The sequence below is a fragment of the Phyllostomus hastatus genome, unplaced genomic scaffold (genome assembly GCF_019186645.2).
Source record: "Phyllostomus hastatus isolate PE091 unplaced genomic scaffold, TTU_PhHast_1.1 phas_scaffold_200, whole genome shotgun sequence".
In the NCBI taxonomy this organism is placed as follows: Eukaryota; Metazoa; Chordata; class Mammalia; order Chiroptera; family Phyllostomidae; genus Phyllostomus; species Phyllostomus hastatus.
This window is the reverse complement of record NW_025334016.1, coordinates 11719210-11740988: the sequence shown is the minus strand read 5'-3', so window position 1 is coordinate 11740988 and position 21779 is coordinate 11719210. Positions and strand designations below refer to the sequence as shown.

At 41.7% G+C, this 21779-nt stretch overlaps 1 non-coding gene and 2 pseudogenes across 1 annotated transcript; all 3 read right to left on the bottom strand.

Moving 5' to 3' along the window:
* Positions 1-3052: 3052 nt before the first annotated feature.
* Positions 3053-3159, bottom strand: LOC123832851. The gene has a single exon (XR_006788113.1). It is a non-coding gene; the product is annotated as a U6 spliceosomal RNA (small nuclear RNA).
* A 153-nt stretch (positions 3160-3312) lies between these two features.
* LOC123832650 lies at positions 3313-3867 on the bottom strand (annotated as a pseudogene).
* A 16086-nt stretch (positions 3868-19953) lies between these two features.
* Positions 19954-20525, bottom strand: LOC123832708 (annotated as a pseudogene).
* Between the last annotated feature and the right edge of the window lie 1254 nt (positions 20526-21779).

The following is a 21779-nucleotide window of genomic DNA, read 5'->3' as shown; positions in this document are numbered from 1 at the left end:
TCAAAATATTTTAAAGTTGTTGTTGGCTTTTATTGTTGTTGATTTAAAATTCTTAGAAACATGTCTGGAAAACATACAAAATTTCAAGTGCTCTCCAACTGTGTTGGTAATCCCACCCATTTTATAGCTGAGCAAACTGAGCTTCAGGCTGCCCTCACCTGAGGGACAGAGGGAGAGTTCTGGCATTGCAAGTTTGGTGAGAAATGTCCAAACAGGGTGCAAGTGAGGGGCACCTCCTTAAGGAATCTTGGATCCACCCCAGCAGTTCTGTGTGCCTGAGCCTGTCCTCTAAAACCTGCCACTTTCATTTCTCCAAAACCACTGCCTGAAGAATGCCCCTTCGGAGAACCGATGGCATAGCCTCCCTCAGCTACCCACTTCAGGAGAGATGACCATGTACAGACTGAGAAAAAGATGCAAGCTCCATTGGCCTGACTCATCGGTCTCAAGTACCATCGGTCTCATCGGATGTGATCTGCAGGGAGCCACTTTGCTGCAGGCTCCTGACAGGCAGTGAGATTAGGCCTTGGAAATGCAGTAGAGGGAGAGCTTTGGAACATCACTGGACATTGATGGGCTTTACTTCACCCCTGCCTTTAGATTAGAAGAGAGTGGACTCCAGACTCTGAGGGGCCAGGGACAGATAAATAGCTCCGCACAGGAGGTGGGCTTTGGGACGTCCCAGCCAATGGGAGTCTGTGCGAGCCTGAGACTAACCATAAACCAGCAAGGGAAATTTATTTTTAACAAAATAATATTGAAAGTAAATTGTAATTGAAATAAATAAAAGTACCTTTATTTATTTTTTAAAATTTTATTTATTGATTTTGGAAAGAGAGGGAAATGAAGGAAGAGAAAGAGAGACATTGATTTATTGTTCTACTTATTTATGCATTCATTTGTTGATTCCTGTATGGGCTTTGACCTGGGATGGGGATACAACCCGCTAGGGACGACGCTATAACCAACTGAGATACCTGGCTAGGGCTAAATAAAGGTACTTTTAAATGAGTGGCAATGCAACTATAATTTTTCCATCTATAGCAGAGTATGGAAGTTTCCAGTACTGAATATTCCTTGAAGAGATTTTTAATATACAACTCTAGGGTCAGAGTGTGGGAAGTTTACAAGTAAACCTAAACATTATTTATTAAATCTTATTTATTTATTTATTTTTAGAGAGAGGGAAAGGGAGGGAGAAAGAAAGAGGGAGACAGGGACCTAGCCCGCAATCCAGGCATGTGCCCTCACTGGGAAGGGAACTGGCAACCTTTTGCTTTGCAGTCTGATGCCCAACTCACTGAACCACACCAACCAGAGCTAAACATTACTTTTAATAGTTTTTACCAATGTTCATAGCAACACAATTTACAATAGCCAAGTGCTGGAAGCAACCTAAGTGCCTATCAGTAAATGAGTGGATCAAAAAATGATGGTACATTTACACCATGGAATGCTTCAAAACAGAAAGAAAGAAGGAGCTCCTACCCTTCGAGATAGCATGGATGGAACTGGGGAGCCTTATGCTAAGTGAAATAAGCCAAACAGTGAAAGACAAATACCATATGATCTCACCTTTAAGTGGAACCTAATCGACAAAATAAACAAGCAAGCAAGCAAAATAGAACCAGACACATTGAAATAAAGAACAAATTGACAGTAACCAGAGGGGAGCAGGGAGGAGGGTAACAGGGGAAAGAGGAACGGTCAAGGCAAGGAACATGTATAAAGGGTCCATGGACAAAGCCAAAGTGGGGTAGAATATAGGATGGGAGGTAGGGGTGGGTGAGGTGGGAGGGATTCGTGGGGAGAAAATGGAGACAACTGTACTTGAACAACAATAAAAAAGAAACTTACAAGTGTATTTTCATTTCTCCCCTCCTGAGATTTATGCTATTGTTGTCATGCATTATACTTTTACATGTTATAAACCCCATAATACATTTCTTGCTCAAATGGGCAATTATCTTTTAAAGAATTTTAAATACACAAAATCTTGTATATTTACCTATGTAGTTATTACTTCCAGTGTTCTACAGTCCCTTGTGTAGATCTTGATTTCCATCTGGTATTATTTGCTTTCTCTCTGAAGGACTTCTCTTAACATTTCTTGCCTTGCAGGGTCTGCTGGTGATGAATTTTTTCAGCTTTTGTATATCTGAAAGCTCCCTTATTTCTCTTGTTTTTAAAGTTAAGCTTTTTAAAAATTAAACCTTTCATTTTGAGATACTTGTAGATTCACATGCAATTGTATGAAATAATATAGAGAGCCCTTGCTGGGTAGCTCAGTTGGTTAGAGTGTTGTCCTGATACACCAAGGTTGTGGGTTCCATCCCAAGCCAGGGCATATACAAAAATCAATCAATGAATGCATCAATAAGTGGAACAACAAATTGATGTTTGCCTTTCTCTCTGTCTCTCTCTCCCTATATCTCTCTAAAAATCAATTTTAAAAAAGAAATTCAAATAAAAAAGTAATACAGAGAGATCCATATACCCTTTTCCAAATTTCCCCCAGTGATAACTTCTTGCAAAACTATATTTCAGCGAGGAGAGCTCCTCAACTCAAGGAGTCCATTGGGCTTCATCTCAGTTTCCTGGCCCTTTGCTGGACCTGGAAACTCTCTCAAGGCAGTAAGTTGGGGTAATCACAGGGCTTACCTTCTTTATTTACCATTTCTCAAGGATCATTGTCCTTTATTGCTTGATGTCCAGTGTCTTAAAAATCATTGTTCCATTTATATTGTCTGGGATTTTTCACTTCTTTCAGATGGGTGTTTTATCTGGTCCTTGTTACTCCATCTTGGCTGGAAACAGAAGTACCTACTCTTTTTAAAAAAAATTAATTTATTTTATTTTATTTTTATTTTTTATTTTATTTTTAATCATTTTTCAAGTACAGTTTTCTGTCATTTACTCCAATTCCAGCCCACCCACCCATCCCTCCCCACTTCCCTCCCGTTTCCACCCCCCTAGTTTTTGTCCATGTGTCTTTATACTTGTTCCTGCAAACCCTTCCCCTTTTCCCCTGAAATTTCCTCTCCTCTCTCCTAAAAATATGGAATGCTTCCTGAATTTGCATGTCATCCTTGTGCAGGGGCCATGCTAATCTTCTCTGTATTGTTCCAATTTTAGTATATGTGCTGCTGAAGAGAGCACAGAAGTACCTACTCTTGTTCTTAATGACTTTACACAATTCCCCAAACCAAGCCCCTGGGTGCTTTTTCCAAAATAACGATGCAACTCTGGCCAAAGTATTTTTTGTTGTTGTTGTCAAATGATCTTTAATTGAAATATTTCCTTTTGTAGTTCTTAACTAGCTGGGCATTCCGCTGTACCACTGTTGATGTCATCTATGATGTCATGTGTGTGGCAGCCTTCAACATTGCAGCCCACAGACTGGGCACTCCCCAGGATCTCTCTAATAATCCCAGAGAGTTCTCTAGCTAAAGATCAGTGCTGCATCTGTCAGGCAATGTTGACAATCTCATCAAAAGCGATATTTCCACTGTGCTTAATGTTTTTTTGTTTTTTGTTTTTTGCTTCTGTCTCATGGTGGTTCTTTGATGGCTTTGATGATCAGGGCAGAGGCATAAGGCACTATCTCCATCTGGGCCTGTCTGTTCTGATGGTCAGGTTCACTGTAATCCTCAGACCCTTCCAATCACTGGTTGCTTTGGCAACATCATCACCAACTTTTTTTGGAGACAGGCCAAGGGGGCCAGTCTTGAGGGCCAGGGCAGATGTGGCACCGACTTCCCCACCAGTGTACCTGAGGTATAGGACTTCGATCTCATTGGGGTTGAACTTTGGTAGCATGGTGGAGGCAGCTGGTGTCAGATGAATCCAGATTTGGGGCGATGGAAGAAAGTTATACTTACCCCCTCTGAGCTGAAAGACAAAAGTGGCCAAAGTATTTCTACTTACTTCTTTTCAGAGAGAGGGAAAGGGAGGGAGAAAGACAGGAAGAGAAACATTGGTGTGTTGGAGAAACGTTGATTGGTTGCCTTTCACACGCCCCCAACTGGGGACCTGGTCTGAAACCCAGTCATGTGTCCTGACCAGGAATCCAACTGTCAGCCTTTCTGTTTGCAGGCTCATGTGCAATCCACTGGGCCACACCAGCCAGGGTTGGCCAAAGTATTTTTAAATGTTTTTTTTTAAGTGTATACTTTTTAAAAATTTTTTAAGATTTTATTTATTTATTTTTAGAGAGGGAAGGGAGGGAGATAGAGAAAGAGAGAGAGAGAAACATCAATGTGCGGTCACTGGGGGTTATGGCCTGCAACCCAGGCATGTACCCTGGCTGGGAATCGAACCTGGGACACTTTGGTTCCCAGCCTGTGCTCAATCCACTGAGCTATGCCAGCCAGGGCTTAAATGTTTTTTTTAATCCTCACCCAAGGATATATTTATTGACTTTAGAGAGAGAGGAAGGGAGGCTGAGAGGGAGAGGCTGAGAGAGGGAGAGGCTGAGAGAGGGGGAGAGAGAGACCTAGAGACAGAGGAAGAGAGAGAGAGAAGAGAAACATCTGGTTGGTTTCCTCTCATATACACCTGAGGATCAAACCCAAAACCTAGGTATGTGCCCTGACCAGGTATTGAACCTGCAGCCTTTTGGTATATGGGACAATATTCTAACCAGCTGTGCTATCTGGCCAAGGCCGGCTAAAGTATTTTTAAAAGCTGCTGTTTCCCCAAAACTTTTGTGATTTTTCACATTGGAAGAAGTTTCTTAACACTGAGCATTCTTCCTCTTAAGAAGGCCTATCTGTCATACCTGGGTTTAAGTCTAGGTTAGCAGTTAAATGCTTGATATAGAAACAGTCTATGTATATAATATGTTCTAGCACAATATTTCTGTCAGTGCCATTTTATATGAGACATAAATACCTTGAGGCAGAGATAGAATGTTTTCTGGAACTTCTGAAAAAAATTTACTATCTGTAGAATTCCATCCTCAGCTTTAATATTTTAAAAATTTACCAATATATTTATAGAGAACAAATGCTTCTAGTATATTAAGCTTGTTATTTATGATAAAGAATGAAGGCATCTTTACCACATGTCATGGACTGAATGTTTGTGTCCTCTCAGAATTCGGATGTTGAAACCCTAACTCCATTGTGGCTGTATTTGAAGATGGGGCCTCAAGGAAAGTAATTAAGGTTAAGTGAGGTCATAGGGTGGGTCCTTGATCTGATGGATTAGTGTCCTTATTAGAAGAGATTACTAGACAGCACTCACACACTTTCTTTCTCCCTTCCCCTCTGCTACCCTCCCTCCCCTTTTCCCCTTCCTCTTTCCTTCACAAAGAAGAGGTCATATGTTCACATGGAGATGGTGGCCACCTATGGACCAAGAGAAGAGGTGTTAATGAAGCCTACCTTGCCAGCACCTTAATCGTGGACTTCCAGACTCCAGAATGTGATAAATAAATTTCTGTCATTTAGGCCAGTCAGTCTGTGTTATTTTGTTATAGAAGTTCCAGAGACTAATACACTATATTTCTCATTCAAGGATGGGGATCAAGGGCCATTTCTTTCCTCTATATTACACATTTCTGTCCCAGATTCATGTTCTTAATAACTGTGTGAGCAAAGATGTTAGCAAATAACATGGAAAGAAAATCTTCAAACTGTCTTTTTATCAGTGTTCCCTTGGGAAATCACTAAAAACTAACAAGTTCTTAGTATTTACAAATACAAACTCACCTGAAAGCCTTTACAATGTTATAGATGATACAAAATTTCCAGTCTAAATAGCATTCTCTCTCATGGGAACTCTTCCAAAACAGAAGGAAAAAAAGAGATCTTACAGCATTAATGTAGAATGAGGTGACATAAATTGGGTTCAATCCAGGTAGAGGCTGGCATAGATGAGGTTTGAGTAAGAGGAGAATCAGACCTCCTTCCTTTCTTCCTTCCTTCCTTGGTCCCAAGGATGAGGAGGCAAAACTTGCCAGGGATAGAATGAAGGAACCTAGTCCTGCCTTTCCCACTAGGGCCTTGTCTAGCTCTGTAACCCTGTGTCCATTCCTTTATTCCCAGTCTTGCTGCTAAAATAATGTAATTTGTACTGTGATGTCAGAAGAATTTTAATTGATGCTAAAAAATACAGTGCCAAAGCTATTAATGTCACAGAAGTGTGTTTCTCTTACATTTCTTTCTTTAGACCTGGCTGGTGTGGCTCAGTGGATTGAGCGTCAGCCTGTGAATTGAAAGGTCATGGGTTGGATTCTGGTTGCAGGCCAGGTCCCCAGTTGGGAATGTGCTAGAGGCAACCAGTCCACATTGATGCTTCTCTACCTCTCTTTCTCCCTCCTTCCCCTCTCTCTAAAAACAAGTAAATAAATCTTTTAAAAAATTCATTAAAAGTTTGAGCTCCCATGAGAAATGGCACTTCCTAATTTTGAAGAGCAATATTGGCACTGTTAGGCCCTAGGATATTCAAGATTCTTTCTGTAACCTATCACCTAATGCTTTATTTTCTCTCTCTCTCTCTCTCTCTCTCTTCATGCCAATAATTTTATATTTTACAGTTTTAAGGCTCCTAAAACCAGTAATTACTAAATCTAGTAACCTTTACTGTACCTTTCTGTGTTCTCACTTGGTGGAAGGGAAGAGGAATTCTCTGGGATCTTATCCCATTCTCAAGGACTCCAGCTTTATGACCTAATTACCTCCCAAAGGCCCTACTTCCAAATACCATGACCTTGGGCATTAGTTTTCAACATACAAATTTGGGGTTGACAAAAACATTCAATTTATACCAGGTGCCTTACAATATAATACAATTATTAAATGTAGAAAAAAAGGAGTTAACAATCACCATTTTCAATCATTTCTGATTTACACGAGGATAATCAGTGAAATACTAAATGGGAGAGGAAGAGTTTGAGTCTACAAAATATCCTACTCATCATCAAAGGATCTCCCTACAAAATATTTGCTTGTTAGAAAGAGAAAAACTTTACAATAGAAAAACTTGGCAGTCATTCCTTTAACAACATGATCAAAGTTAATGTTGGGACAAATCTACTGCTCCAGATTAAAAATGCCTAAAAAGAATGTGACAATTGAATATAATGTGTGATTCTAGATTGTATCCTGAATGGGGGAAAATGCTTTAAAGTGTATCATTAGGAAAATTGGCAAAATTTAAATAAGGACTGTAGATTAGATAATATTTCTATCAATGTTGTATTTCTTGAATATGATAACCGAATTGTGATTTTGTGAGAGATGTTCTTGTTAGTAGGAGACACACTCTGATGTAGCTGATAAACTTTTTAAATAATATTTTATTTATTTTATTGCTATTTTTAAAGAAGGGAAGGGAGGGAGAAAGAAAAGGAGAGAAAAACATCGATGTGTGAGAAACATCCATCGGTTTCCTCTTGTTAGGGCCCTGACCTACTAGGTCTGAACACCAACCCAGGCATTCGCCCTGACCAGGAATCAAACTGGCAACCTTTTGCTTTGTGGGATAATGCCCAACCAACTAAACCACACTGGTCAGGGCTAGCTGATAAACTTTTAATATCTGTACTTATTCATAATGTATTAAAAGTAAAGATAAGAAACAAGTTATTACTTCTTACGGGAATAACTACATCAGTTTTCCTTTGCCCCAATTCTTTCTCCTTTTGGGGCAATTCAGTAAGAGACAGATGGACCGACCTATATGTACAGGGGTTGGACTACAAGAGAGGAGCAGCAAAATTAAGATTCTGGGAGTTTATACAGGAATAAGACAGCTGCCTACCCTCTTCCCTTCTGAGAGAGAGGGAGGGAGGGAGGGGGAGAGAGAGAGAGATTGAGAGAGAGAGAGAGAGAGAGCCCATTGCACTCGATCCTAGTCCTTCAAAATCTTCTGGAATGTAAATAACTTGCTGTGAGTTCCATCTCCCTTTGAAAGGTAAACACATACCTTTGGGGTGGTAAATTTCTGCCTATGGTCTCCTATTATCTAATCACTCTTTAAAATGTCCAAGTCTCTAAAGAGTCTTTATAAGATTTTATTTAAGCCAAACTGATAAAAATTACCTGGAAGCAAGATTTCAAATGCTTCCAAGAATGAGAATGTTTCAGTTTCTTGTATGCATTTGAAATTAAGAGGGGAGTGTAAGGAATATTACATGAGGGTGGAAGAAAGCAAGGTGAGGATTGGATATAAGATAGTGAACAAGATCGTGTGCTTTTTTGAGGTTGGTTATGCTTATTTTAAAAGTGTGTTAACCTAGATGCACAAAAACAATGGACAGGGGTGGCTTAAGGCAAAGATAAAACTTTTACTAAAAAAGTTATGTGCATGGAGTATGATTATTCTATACATACAGTCCACTTATACATACATAGGACTTCCAAGTCAGCAAGTTTCACTCTAAAGTTTCCTGACCCTTCCTTCCTGGTGCCACAGTTCAGCAGAAGACCTGGTTTGGGTCTGCAAAGGGTTTGATGAGGGTGCCCATCCAATGGTACTGAGGAAGCAAATGCCCCCAGAGAGCAGAAGCCAGTTGCGATAGGGGAAGATGAGAAGGTGTCCCTGAAGAACTGTTGGAGAACTAAAGAATGAAGGGGGGTTTAGCCAAGCGACAGCTGGGAGTGGGAGACAGAGGATCTACCTAGAGGGGATGAAGTTAGTAGCAGTGCTAGAAGCCTTTTGTGATCTAGATTAGGCAGGCAAACCTTTGAGGGGGGATAGGGCAGGGAGAGAGTAGTTTATGGTGTGAAAAGTACCTGGCACATAAAAGGAATCTCTAAAAATTTGTGGAATAAATGAGTAAATAATCCTTTAATTCAAAATATACTTTAATGACAGAAAGACATCAGAGAGGGTTTTTTTTCTCTCTCCTTGAAATCCAGATAAAAACAACAGCATTTCATGGTGCAGTTTTTAAAATTTGTTTCTGGAAAAGAGATCCATGATTTCTGCACATAAGTGGATTCTTCCACTTTTTTGCTGAAAGGATAAAAATGACCAATTATATAAAGGCTAAAATGAGTCATTTTCATGTATGTTATTTTATACTGTTCTAAAAATTCTTTTAAGAAAGATTTTAAAAAATTGGTCCAAATGTCTTGAATCTTTTTGATAAGCATGCATTTACTTCCTGTCTCTTGCCTTTTCGTTCTTCTATGTTTACTTTTTTGAAAATGGAATATTCAAGAAATAAAAAACAAACAAACAAAGGGATATTAAAAACAAAACAACTATCCTAATTGTTAAATCTGGGAAATAAAATAATGTAGCAAAATCAGCCATAATCTCTGCAGAAACAACCATTGTTTATCATTGTGATGTATTTCTGTTTAATGTCTTTTTCCTGAGCATTTATGTTACATGTATGCATCCTTGAAATGCACTTTTAAATGAGAATAAGAATCTCAGGGGAATAAAAGCTGCAATATGAAATACTTGCATGGTGATTACATAATGGGATATTTTCCCAAGCTGCTAGTTATTCTTAGAAACCATTTATTCTGCCTCCTAGATTAAAAGGAAATGCAGACGCCATCTGTTGTTAGTTGAACAGCTGTAACTGGAACCTGATAGCCCTGTGGGTGGAGAGTGGGAGGTTAGGAGCCCTCGGTTCCTGATTTCCTAACTGGTAGCTGCAGTGTCTTCTATGTATGCCTGATTGTGGCTCAGAACACAGGGCCCTCTGCTGGGCTGTGTGCAAAATTCTATTCAGGGAACTTTCTGGAAAGAAGCCATGGAGAATGTAGGGGGGGAAATCTGAGAACCAAAGAAAACAATTAAGTATTCATTTGGAAACTGCTTGGAAGATATAATACTTAGATCATGAAGTTAGAAAGTTCGTTTTTCCTCTCCCCTTATTAGCAATACTGAAATGTATTGACCTGTTAAGCTGAATTTTTTACATTAATTACAAAAAATAGTGAATCAATAAAGTTAACTACTAAAATGATGCATTTTTATTATTACTCTGGAAAGCAAATCTATGTAATTTTCAATATCCATAACTTTATTGTCTTCAGAATCTTAATTACTATATTTTTAAAAATATTAAACTACATATCCGCCTGTGAATCAGTGGGGATTTTTCAGAATCACTTATGTCCAGCCACACAATGGAGAAGCAACAAAGAAACCATTGGATTAGGTGCTTGGAAACCCTTTGATAACAATCTCTAGGCATTTGAAGTATTGGTGTAGGCTTACTCTCTGCTTCTCCCAGTTAGTTAAGATATTAACAAAAGAGAAGAATAAAAAAGAATTACATATAATGAGATACTTATATGTCCATTAAAATGAAGGGACTAACTTGGAAAGATGCCATTATTTTATTGCCAAGTGAATATAAGTTGCAGAGCAATAAGCATTCACTGATCTTTTAGTTAAAAAGAATATGTTGTTATAAGAATAACAAAGTGTTCAGAAGCATACAAAATTATATTTTCAGAGGCCTAATTTACCAGTGTTTTCTTTAATGACATCTGATTTGTCAATTATAAAAGTACTCACCCTTGCCCTGACCAGTGTGGTTCAGTTTGTTGGTTGTAGTTCTCCCTTCCTCCCAATCAGGGCATGTGCCTAAGTTGCCAGTTTGGTCACAGTTGGGGTGCCTGTGAGGGATGAACAATCGATGTTACCCTCTCCCACCAATATTTCTTTCCTTCTCTTTCTCCCTCCCTCCCCTTCACTCTAAAAATAAATAAATAAAATATTTTAAAAATAAAAATATTCACCTTTGTTTTAATTTCATACTTCCAGCATTTTTTCTTTAGTTTATTATTATTTTTTAACATTTAAAGCTTCTATCCAGATGAATTTTCTTTTAGTGCAAGGAGTAAGGGTTTTTCCCCCCAAATACCTACTAGATGCCCTAGAATTATTTGAAAATTATGTGGATTTGTCAGGAAAATGGTGAAAGCTTTTAGTGGAGGAAAAATTTCAGAACTGTTTAAATATCTGCTGTTTCGTAAGTAGTGAGATGTAGAAGAAAATGCCATAGAACAGGCAATTAAACTAATCACTACCAAAAATAGAATTGTGTCAGGACATTACTTGAATAGGGAAAAGCCACAGCACTTGCAAATTCTGATACATGTTGTTTTGGAATAAAAAATCTCTAAGTTGGTAAGGCAGAAAAATACTTTCATTGCCTTTCATCTTAAGTTTATAAGAGCTAAATAGTTTAGCCCAGGCTGGGTGGCCCAGTTGGTTGGAGTGGCATCCTGTGCACCAAAATATTGTGGGTTCAATTCGTGGTCAGGACACATATCTAGGTTGCGCGTTTGATCCCTGGTCAGGGCGTGTACAAGAGGCATCCAACTGATGTTTTTCTTTCACATCAATGTCTCTCTCTCTCTCTCTCTCCCTCCCTCCCTCTCCCTCTCCCTCCCCCCTCAAATCAATAAACATATCCTCAGGTGAAGATTTCAAAAAATGTCTCTGAGATATGCACCTTCACCCTTGAACATTCCCTCTTACATTGTGAGCCATAATTTTGGAATGGTAGATGCCTGTACTGGAAAGTGTAACTCAGACAATCTCTGGTACTCCTGTACCTATACTTCACTGAAGAAATGCTGAGGTTGCTGAAGCACGTGGATAAATTCAAAAGGGAAAGTTGGGTCAGAGACCTAAGAACAACCATCAGCCTCCCTTTCCTCTGGGGACTCCCTGAATTATCTCCCTCTCTTTGTCTTCCTTCCTCCTTTTCTGGTTCCTGTTGTCCTTCTTTCTCTTTTCCTCTGTTCTTTCCTTCCTCCCTCTCTCCCTCTTTCCTTTCTCTCCCCATTCTGTTTCTTCATTCCTTTTATACTTTGTCTCTAGACCTCATTCTTTCACTTTCTTTATCCTTTTTATCCCTCCCTTTTCTGTCTTCCTCCTCCCCCTCTTTCCTCTTCCTCCTCCTCTTCTCTCCCTCTCTTTTATTCCTTCCAAATCTTGACTTTAGATCTCATTCTTTATCGTTCTCTACCCCTTCCTTCCTTCATTCCTTCCATGCATCCATACTCTTTCCTTCCCTCCTTCTGTCCTTTCTGAAGAAAGGAATACATCTCTCCTTATTTCCTACAGATAGCTCAGGGTTGAGTTGCTGTGTGAAAGACCATGGCCAGGTTGAGAGGACAATGCTTGAGCAGTGGGATATTACAGTCTCTGCCTCCTTCCTGACATCCACTCCATTCCCTGTGTGGTAAAACCCGAGACTAGAGTGAGACCTTTCTGGCAAGAGTAGATGGTTGGTTGGCTGAATTCAAGATGAACAAGTAGTTGGGAAGCTGTCAAGGTAGGGTGAAGGGCCATGGGTATAGGATGGTGGAAGTCTGAAAACCTCTCAAATGCTAGGCAGAGGTCCCCACAGCAATCCCCACCCTCAGAAGGAGCCTTTGAATGGCAGAAGGCAAATGATATGACTAGCTTGAAAGGAAGGCTGCTTGGAAAGGGTGTATGAGCCTGGCTAACTAGTTCACCATCTGTTCTCCTTCCCTTCCAGAAGACTTTCCTAAAGGTTATAAGAGCATGGCACTCCTCTGAAACCTTGCTGAAGTGTCAGGAGCCAAAATAAGGCTTGCCTCCTGGCCTGTACCCACAGAGAGCACTCACAGGCCTGCATTTTGGACAGAATATGCCCCAGGGAGGGAAAGAGTAGCAACCTAGTACTTATTTGACACCTGTTGTATGCCAGGCTCCATGTTGGCTATTTTCATCTAGCTAATCTAATTTCAAGTTCACAAGAAGCTTGCAAAGGAAGTATGTGTATTTGCCTCTGCAGACTTCCTGCCTTAATTCAAGTCTTCATCCCCTCTCACCTGGAGTATGATTTTCATTTCCTAAACTGTCCTCTATGCTTCAGACTTTTGTTTTATTTTGTTTATCTGTCTTTATAGACAAAGTAAAAATATTTCAAACTTTGTTTAAACACAGCAATCATAGCAAAAAACATCAACAAGGGATAGGCATGGTACTTAATGTCTGGATCAAAGGCCATGAGGGAGCTCTTGAGTGCCTGCCAGTCCCTGCCCCTTCATTATTACTGTTCTTTCCTCCCTTATACCTTGTTGTGACCTTTAAAAAATATTTTACTTATTTATTTTTAGAGAAAAGGGAAAGAAGGGAGAAAGAGAGGGAGAGAAACATCAATGTGTGAGAAAAACATTGACGGGCTTACCCCTCACAAGCCCTCAACAGGTGACCTGGTCTGAAACCCAGACATGTGCCCTGACCAGGAATTGAACTTGGGACCCTTCAGTTTGCAGGATGATGCCCACCTGCTGAGCCACATCAGTCAGGGCAGCACTCCAGTCAGGGATTGCTGTGACCTTTGACATCAGTTAAACACATGCAGGAAAGAAAGTCCCTTTCAAGGAGACTGGGCTCCACCTCATTACAAAGAAATGCCTCCAGTTCTGAGGAAAAGCAGAGACTGGAGATGCCACCTTGCTCCCTGCACTTGGCCGGCCCCATCCACAGCCCCAGTTACCCAGGACCTGTCTCAGATTTGGGGCAGAGAAAAAATGAGGAAGATACTCTCCATTTGGCGGTATTGGGAAGTTGGAGAGATTGTGGGTCACTGACCAGATGAGAGTCCCAAACCAAAAGGCCGAACTCCGAGGAGTTACCAGCCTGTTCTGAGAAAAGACGTCTTTTTATTTTTTAAAGGTTTTATTTATTTGTTTGGGGTTTTTTTAGAGAGGGAGAGAAACATCAATGTGTGGTTGCCTCTCGTGCACCACCTACTGGGGACGTGTCCTGAAACCCAGGCATGTGTCCTAACTGAGAACTGAACTGGTATCCTTCCAATCCACTGAGCTACACCAGCCAGAGCAGAAAGACATCTTTAAAGAAAGAACATCAACTTGATTCACACATGGCTTGGGTCAAATACTTGTGCAGAAATCCTAACAAATTACTCATCCTCAGATTCTGGAAGCACTGGAATATTTAAAAATTATCATTGGTTGCAACCAATGAGGGGGGAAACTTGGTGAAAGGCAGTCTTCTAAAGGCAAAAAGGTTTTTTTTTTCAGGCTACTGAGTTCAAGGCCCAACACCAGTCCTAACTCCCCACTTCCATTCTTACTCCCCCCAGATACCTCCTCCACACTCCCAGTGGTCAGACATCTGCCCAACACTAGTCTGACACAATTCGTCTCCCTACATTGTCCTCCATACTCTGGCTGCTACTTGCCTCGCCCACCTCCCTTGCTGTGGGGCAGACTTGGGTTGTGAGAACTGGAACTTAAGGCCACTGGGCACCTGTTTTCTTTGCCACAGGAACCCACACTGTCTCTGTCAATTTGGTAAATTCTTTCTTACATCCCATAGCTTATTTATAAGGTAACTTCATGGGAGCAGCATTTTCTGGTCCTTTCTTGACAAATTCTTCCCAGCTCCCCCTCCAAATACTCTCCCTGATTGCATTTGGCCATAATGTCATCTTTCTTCCTTCCTCCTCTGAGCTCCTTCTGATTTCCCTTTGTATCCAAACTGCCTGAGAGCTCTATGTATACTTGGTGAATGTGGGGATAGAAAAATAAATAGACAAATGTGTATAGAGCTAAGGCTTTGTGAGGTTCAGTCACACATCTAAGCTCCAATATCTATGTTGCGTGAATGAATCAGTGTCCAGGCTAGGTCACTTGGCTCTAGTGTTTGCAGCCCTCCTCCTCTTCCAGGCAGCCCTCTTGGTGAACTGTCTGCAGTTGGGCAGTCTGTGGGGTCTCTGGGGAAGCAGCTGGCTGGATTCCAGAATCAACCTTCATATCTGGGTGCTTGGAGTCATCTCCTTGCTTGGAAAACATTCCCAGGTGTCTTGGGTCAGGCTACCTGGTCCCTGGGCTGGGACAACAGGAGGGATAGCTTGGTCCAACCACAAAAGGTGCACAGGAACACGTAAGTGGGGGATTCTCAGAAAGAGAGGATGGTAAATGAACTCCACTTGGGGTGATTTGACACTGGGTTTGTGTAAGGTCACTGATATCCCTCATGGCCCCCTTTGCAATGACAGCCTAGGGGCTAAACCAAGAGAAGGCCTACAGGCTGGAAGCTGAGGTGATTCCGAATTGGGGAAGGAGAGTATTGATCCCAGGTAGCCCGAGATCTAGAGACCTACAAAGGGCACAGAGAGGTGGCTTTTTCTTATCCCCTACAAGCTCCCTCCCCTCTCCCGCTCCTGAACAATTGTCCTTTTGTCTTGAAGTGTCACCATGAAGCATTTCGAGAGTCTTTGGCCAGGGAGTAGTGACAAAGATTCTTTCCTTGACCAAGGTCTACTTCAGCTCCCCTGAACTTCTCAACTATGCCTCAGCTTTTGAGCTTCTGTGCTCCTCTCTGCATTGTCCAATCTTGGCAAGAATTCTGCTAAGTCAGTTTAAGTAGCACACCCATCCTCCATATTTGATTGGGTTCTTCCTCTACATCCTTGGGTGATGTTTGATTACCCTGGCCTGTCTTCAGCAAGAACCATTTTAGGTCGGTTTAGCCAAGATCCCCTTTAACCCTGATGTTCCCTCTTAGGAATTTTCCATCCACTGACACCGACCCCACCTTAGCTGTAAGTTGCTACCTTCCCGTGTTGTATTCAGAATTGAACCCAGTTTCATACTGAGGTCTGTTTTCCCCTATTGCAATAGTCCTGAATAAAATCTGGTTTACCACTTTACTGCTGAGTTCTGGTTTTGTTTGACAAGGCAGGTCCCAGTCCCAGAGACCTCAGGCCCCAGCCCTCTTGTCTCATTTCCTCTGCTTTCTGCCTGCAAGAGGGGGCTGGCTACAAGGTGCTAGGGATTTGCAGTCTGCATCGCACCTCAAGTTCTGTCCTTTCTGGCATCTCCTCCCGGGACCACAGAGAACCAGGAACTGCAAGAAAGGGATCAGAGCTCTTGGGGCAAGTGGTCCTGGCTCAAGATTAGCCCCTCTAGCGTCGCAGCACCAAGAGGAGTCTGGGCCCTGGCCAAGTCACCAGCCATCCCGCCTGCCCAGGCCCCCTTTTGGCCTGCTCATTCCCCTGGATCCAATGATTGCTGCTAGTTCTGTAATGGGCTTCTCCGACTGAGACCCCTAAACTGACAGGTGGACGACTAGAAAGGGGCTAGGGAGGGAGGGGTGAGGGAAAATCAGTGAACAAGCAAGATGGAGGAGGAGGCGGAGAAGGGAAAAGAGAACTAAGAGCAGCTGCCCCTTGAAGGTTTACAATGTGAACGGCAGGAGGCGCCAGAGACCGCCTGAGGCCAAGGCCAAGCGCCAATGCGGCTAAGCGCCGGCCGGGTTTTCCGCAGTAAGGAGGGCTGTCTCCGCCTTCGGACTCGAGGCAGGTCCGCCGGGTTCTGCAACCACTGCATTGGTGCACAGGCCAACTCATTCTAGGGCCCGCCCTCCAACCCCGACCCGGACCTGGGTCCTTAGCCTGAATGAGTAGCCCTCCTCCCCATCATCCTCCATCTTCTTGTCCATATTTATCTTCTTTTCCTAGATGATAGGTAAATAGAGAGGGGTGTGTGTGTGTGTGTGTGTGTGTGTGTGTGTGTGTGTGTGTGTGTGTGTGTGTAAAGGTATTTATCCAAGCTTTATTTGTGAAAAGGAAGCACTGGAAACATTAGTTGGGGGATAATAAATTAAGGAAACCAGAGTAGATGTTCTCTCTAAAAATATGAAACGATTTAAAATATTGTTTATCAAAACTGTGTAACATCATGGGAAATGATTTTCATATAATATTGAAGTGGAAAATGCAAGCTACACATGGATCTCAGTGTGAAAATGTTGACTACACAAAGAAAAAGAATGATAGCAAAAACTCCCCCCAAATATGAATCACAGCTTTCCACAGGTATGGCAATGTTTTTCCATACCTTTTACATTTATAGAGTATGTATAAATTCATTCTAAAATGAAATGCATCCTTCTCTTTTCACAACTAAAAGAAGCAAGCTGCATCCAGGGCTGTGGCTGGGCAGGAGGGGGAGCATGCATAAGGCTTGAGCTGGGCACACAAGTGCTCATCAGTGACACCATGTTATCTCTCTCCCAGGCTCTTCAGTGTGGACCCTACATAGCTGTGAAACCAGAAGTTCTCTGCTCTCCTTCCCCTGTGCCCAGATATTCCTTATCCTTAAGATCCCCCCCCACACATACACCAACCCCAAATCTTACTCCATAGGCTTCTTGAAATAATCTCTTAATATTTCTCTGCTCGAAATGCTTAAGTATCTCTCAACTGATCCAATGAATTGAAGAAATCTATCCACACCTCGCATTAGAAGCATACACATTTTGGCCCCAGTTTAGTTTTCCAGTAACTGCAATTTTCCCCATAGGTTTATGTATCAGACAAAGAAGGCAGCTTTCCATTCCCAAATCCTCCTCACATTGCTGGTGATCTTCAGGGCAATACACAACCCTGAGCCCCGGGGTCCTAAGTCCTAATGGGGAGTATAGAGCACCTGGTGTGTCACCATGGGCCTAGAGGCTTTGGCATAATAGATGAGATTGAAGTAAAAAACAATCAGAGGTAATATGTGCTGGGTACACATCTAGTATTCAACACATCTTTGTGGAATACAATACACACTAAATGCTAACTATTATAAGTTAAAATATTTGCAAACAGATAAGCAAGGTTTTTTTAAGCTAGATTTTAAAAGACATTTTAAAATTTCAAAGTGTATAATATACTTCATAGTTATCTGCAGGTACTGCCCAGGCTAGGGGCCTATAAAATAAATTTCACTTGAGTATATTGGGCCCAGGATGGCAGGTGAAGAATTCAAATTCAGCCCTGACCGAAAGCTTCCCAGGTGGGTGCAGGAGGACAAACTTGGCATCTTCTGTCCAAGTAGGAAGGGGCACTCTGTCTTCATCATTCCAACTCAATGGAGCAGGCAATGAATGGTCTCATGCTGTGTATGGGACCTGATTTATAGCTCTGGCTACAGAGGGACTGAGACATAACTTCTGACCAAGCTGCTGAAAGAGCCACATTTTTGCCCAGAGCACACCTGCCTACTAAGCCTGTTCTCTCTGGCTGCAAAATAAACTGGGGGAGTGAAGGTGAGAAAAAGAAGCCATTCCTATTCCATTCCCCTCACTTCCTTTTTCCTTAGTCAGATCCTTTCCTCTTGTGTTCTCAGCATTCAACATGTCACTTCCAGTTTGTCACTGTGACTGGAATAAATGGAGGGATGAGTCAGGACTTGGCAGTCCTTGGCAGGAGCTGGAAGGGAAGGGGTGGACCTCTGGTTCTAACACTTCCTATTACAAATTCAACCTCTGCCTTCAGCTGCTAGACAGGTGGCTGGGAGAAGGGGACCCAGTGTCAGGTCAACTTTGGTCATTTTCCCTCCTCTCTCCAACTCACTTTGGCTGATATTTCTGCCCTGTGTCCCAAGCTGATCTGACACTTAGTGCCACTGTTTCAGACCCCTCCAGGACCTCTGTCTTCATCTGATCCAGTGCACATCAAATTATGATCCAGAATATTATTAGGATGTGAAACATATGGATCTTGAAATTTGAGTCTCATCTGTTAGAATCTAACATATATTTCATCATTATGCCCTTCCCATCTGTTTATTATTTTTAATATGATTTAGGGTTTATGGTTCATATAGTTATCAATATACTATTTTATATCATGATATTATGATATTTTGACTTTTGATTTTATAACTAGATTTAGAATTTTGTAAACCATGATTATGTCTAACCTGATTTAGGCCTCACTGTCAGGCCCTACCAATATAGCACCATCTGATAGAAATATAATGCAAGCCACATGAGTAATTTTAAATTTTCTTTAGCCACTTCATAAAAAGTAAAAAGAAACAAGTGAAATTATTACTTTTTAAAAATATTTTATTTATTTTTAGACAGAGGGGAAGAGAGAAAGAGAGGGAGAGAAACATCAATGTGTGGTTGCCTCTTGTGTGCCCCCTACTGGGGACCTGGCCCACAACTCAGGCATGTACCCTGACTTGGAATTGAACTGGCAGCCCTTTGGTTCACAGGGCACTAAACCACTGAGCTACATCAGCCAGGGCATGAAATTATTTTTAAGAGTATATTCATTTGATAAAAACAGAAAGTAGAATGGTGGAGGCCGGAAGCTGTGTGTGGGGGGGGTGCCAATTAGTGCAAATACATATATTTCTGTTGATGGAAGAAACATCTAAACCTGTAGAGAATTTTTATAAGTTTGTTTGAGCCAAACTGACAACATATGCCAGGGAATAATGAGGCAGGATAGTAAGAAGCTAGGGAAATTCCTTCACACGTAGAGTAAGGGAACTGAGGGAAAATAATTAAAGAAAGCCAAATGATTTGAGCAATTTACAGCTAGCTAATGAATCACAAGGTTTTATCTTCCCTAACCAAGGACACTTAGGAACAAATGGTTTACACATTCCAGACCATCCCAGGACAGAATGGCCTTAGTCCAGGTCCCTCTTCAGTGATGTTCTTAATGATGTTCTTTGTCAATATGAGTAAAACTAATAAAAAAATAACTCCCAAGCCCTCTATATGCACATTTTAATGAATAAATATATTGAAGAACACACCTGAAAAAACTAATAAATGTTCTGTTAAGGCCCTCCCCTAGGATTCCAGCCAACCAAACAAAGATAAAATGCCTCAAGACAAAGGATCCATGTCTTGTTCTTGCTACAGCAGCCTGTCCACATCTTGTATCTCTGCTCTCTTCCTCCTAGACTCTAAGGGTCCCTATGAGACTCACAACCAGGAGAGCAGCAGGCAGCAGCAGCTTGTCCTGGGCTAACCCCCCGAACCTATGTCCAAGGCCCCTGTTTTGTCTTTCTCTCCCCTGTTGCTTCCTCTACCTGAGGCCCTTCCTTTGTTTCACTGTCCCCAGCTTTAATAAACATATTCTCAAAATCCCTGGAATTGTGTTGTGAAATCTTCCCTGCATAAAGTCAAGAACCCATCTACTACTGGGGCACCTGAGACAGACCCACTATGGTCCTAGACCCTGTCCAGTAACAGCAAAATCTCCCAAACACTCTGGAGAATAACAGCTTGGGGGGGGTGGCAGAATTTTATGGTTTTATTAACACAAATACAACATGTAGAAACTGTCCATTCATTTTCTTCGCTGTGCAGGCTGGCATTGGGATTGGTGATACTGATGGCCTGCTGGGTAACTCTTTTCACAATGGCCTTGCACTTCTTTGAGGAGACATTGTGAGCAATCTCAGCACAGTAAGATTTGTCACACATAGCAGCACTTCAAACTTCTTGACATTGTGGGACAGGAACTTCAAAAAGCCATTGAGTAGCATGTACTCTATTTTCTTGTTGCTCCCATAACCAAGGTTGGGCATCAAGATCTGGCCCTTGAATCTTCTGTGTACCCTATTGTAAATGCCTCTGGGTTTCTGCCAGTTCCCATTAATTTGGACATATCAGTCTGACTGGTACCAGATGGACTTCTTGATCTTCTTTTTGACAATCCTGGGTTTCATGGGGGGTCTGAGGGCAGCCATGGTGCTGAGTAGGAGATGGCAGCCACCTCTATAGGCAATGCCCAGGAAGAGAGAGAGTATACCAGTTTTGCAGCTTCTTTTATGCATTTGAAATTAAGGAGGGAATGTACATGGAAGCTTAGGGGAAGCAGGGCAGGGATTGAATTACAAGATATTTAAGACTATGTGCTCTCTTGAGGGTTAATACCCTCTTTGAGGAGTATTACTCTGGCATTTCAAAGGTGTGTTAACTTAGATGCACAAGAACAGTGGACAGAGCTGTCTTACCTTTCACTAAAGAAGTTATTGCCATGGCCAGTGTGGATTAATTGGTTGGAGCATTATCCCATGGCCTGAAATGTTGCAGGTTCTATTCCTGGTGAGGGCACATGACCAGATTGTGGGTTCAATCCCCAGTTGGGGCATGTACTAGAAGATAACCAATCTATGTTTCTCTCTCACATTGATGTCGCTCTCTCTTGCTCTCTCTTTCCTTCCCTTCCTCCCTCTCTAAAAACAATGAAAAAATGTCCTCTGGTGAGAATATAAGTAAATAAATAAGTAAATAAATAAATTATAAATTATAAATTATAGGCCTGGGGCATGACTACCCACCATGATCTGCCCAGTTAGAAACTTATAATCAGATCACCCAGTGAAGTTACTTTCCATAGAGCCTCCTGTTTTTAATCCACATTTCATTTAACTAATGTAAAAAATAATATAAATGGAGACACTATTTTTTAAAGATTTGATTTATTTATTTTAGAAAGAGGGGAAAGGAGAGAGAAAGAGAGGGAGAGAAACGGCAATGTATGAGAGATACATCGATCAGTTGCCTCTCATATGCCCCCAACTGGGGACCTGGCTTGAAACCCGGGCATGTGCCGTGGGAATTGAACCTGCAACTCTGGTTTACAGAACCACGCTCAGCCCACTGAGCCACACCAGCCAGGGCTGGAGACACTTTAAAGTGGAGTTGGAGCTACCATCCCAGAACTACCTTGAACTAGACCAAAAGCAACATCATATTTCAAACAATTGTTTGTTGTGACTACTGGACTAAAAATTCCTTAGAATTAGCATTATTATGTTAGCTTGTCTGAATTTATAGAAATTTCTCCCTTAACAAAACATGCATAAAAAGGCCTTCCTGCCCTGGCTGGTGTGGCTCAGTGGATTGAGCTCAGGCCTGCAAACCAAATGCTTACCTGTTTGGTTCCCAGTCAGGGCACATGCCTGTGTTGCAGGCTGGGTCCCCAGTGAGGGGAGGTGTTCAAGAGGCAACCACACACTGATGTTTCTCTCCCTCTCTTTCTCCTGCCC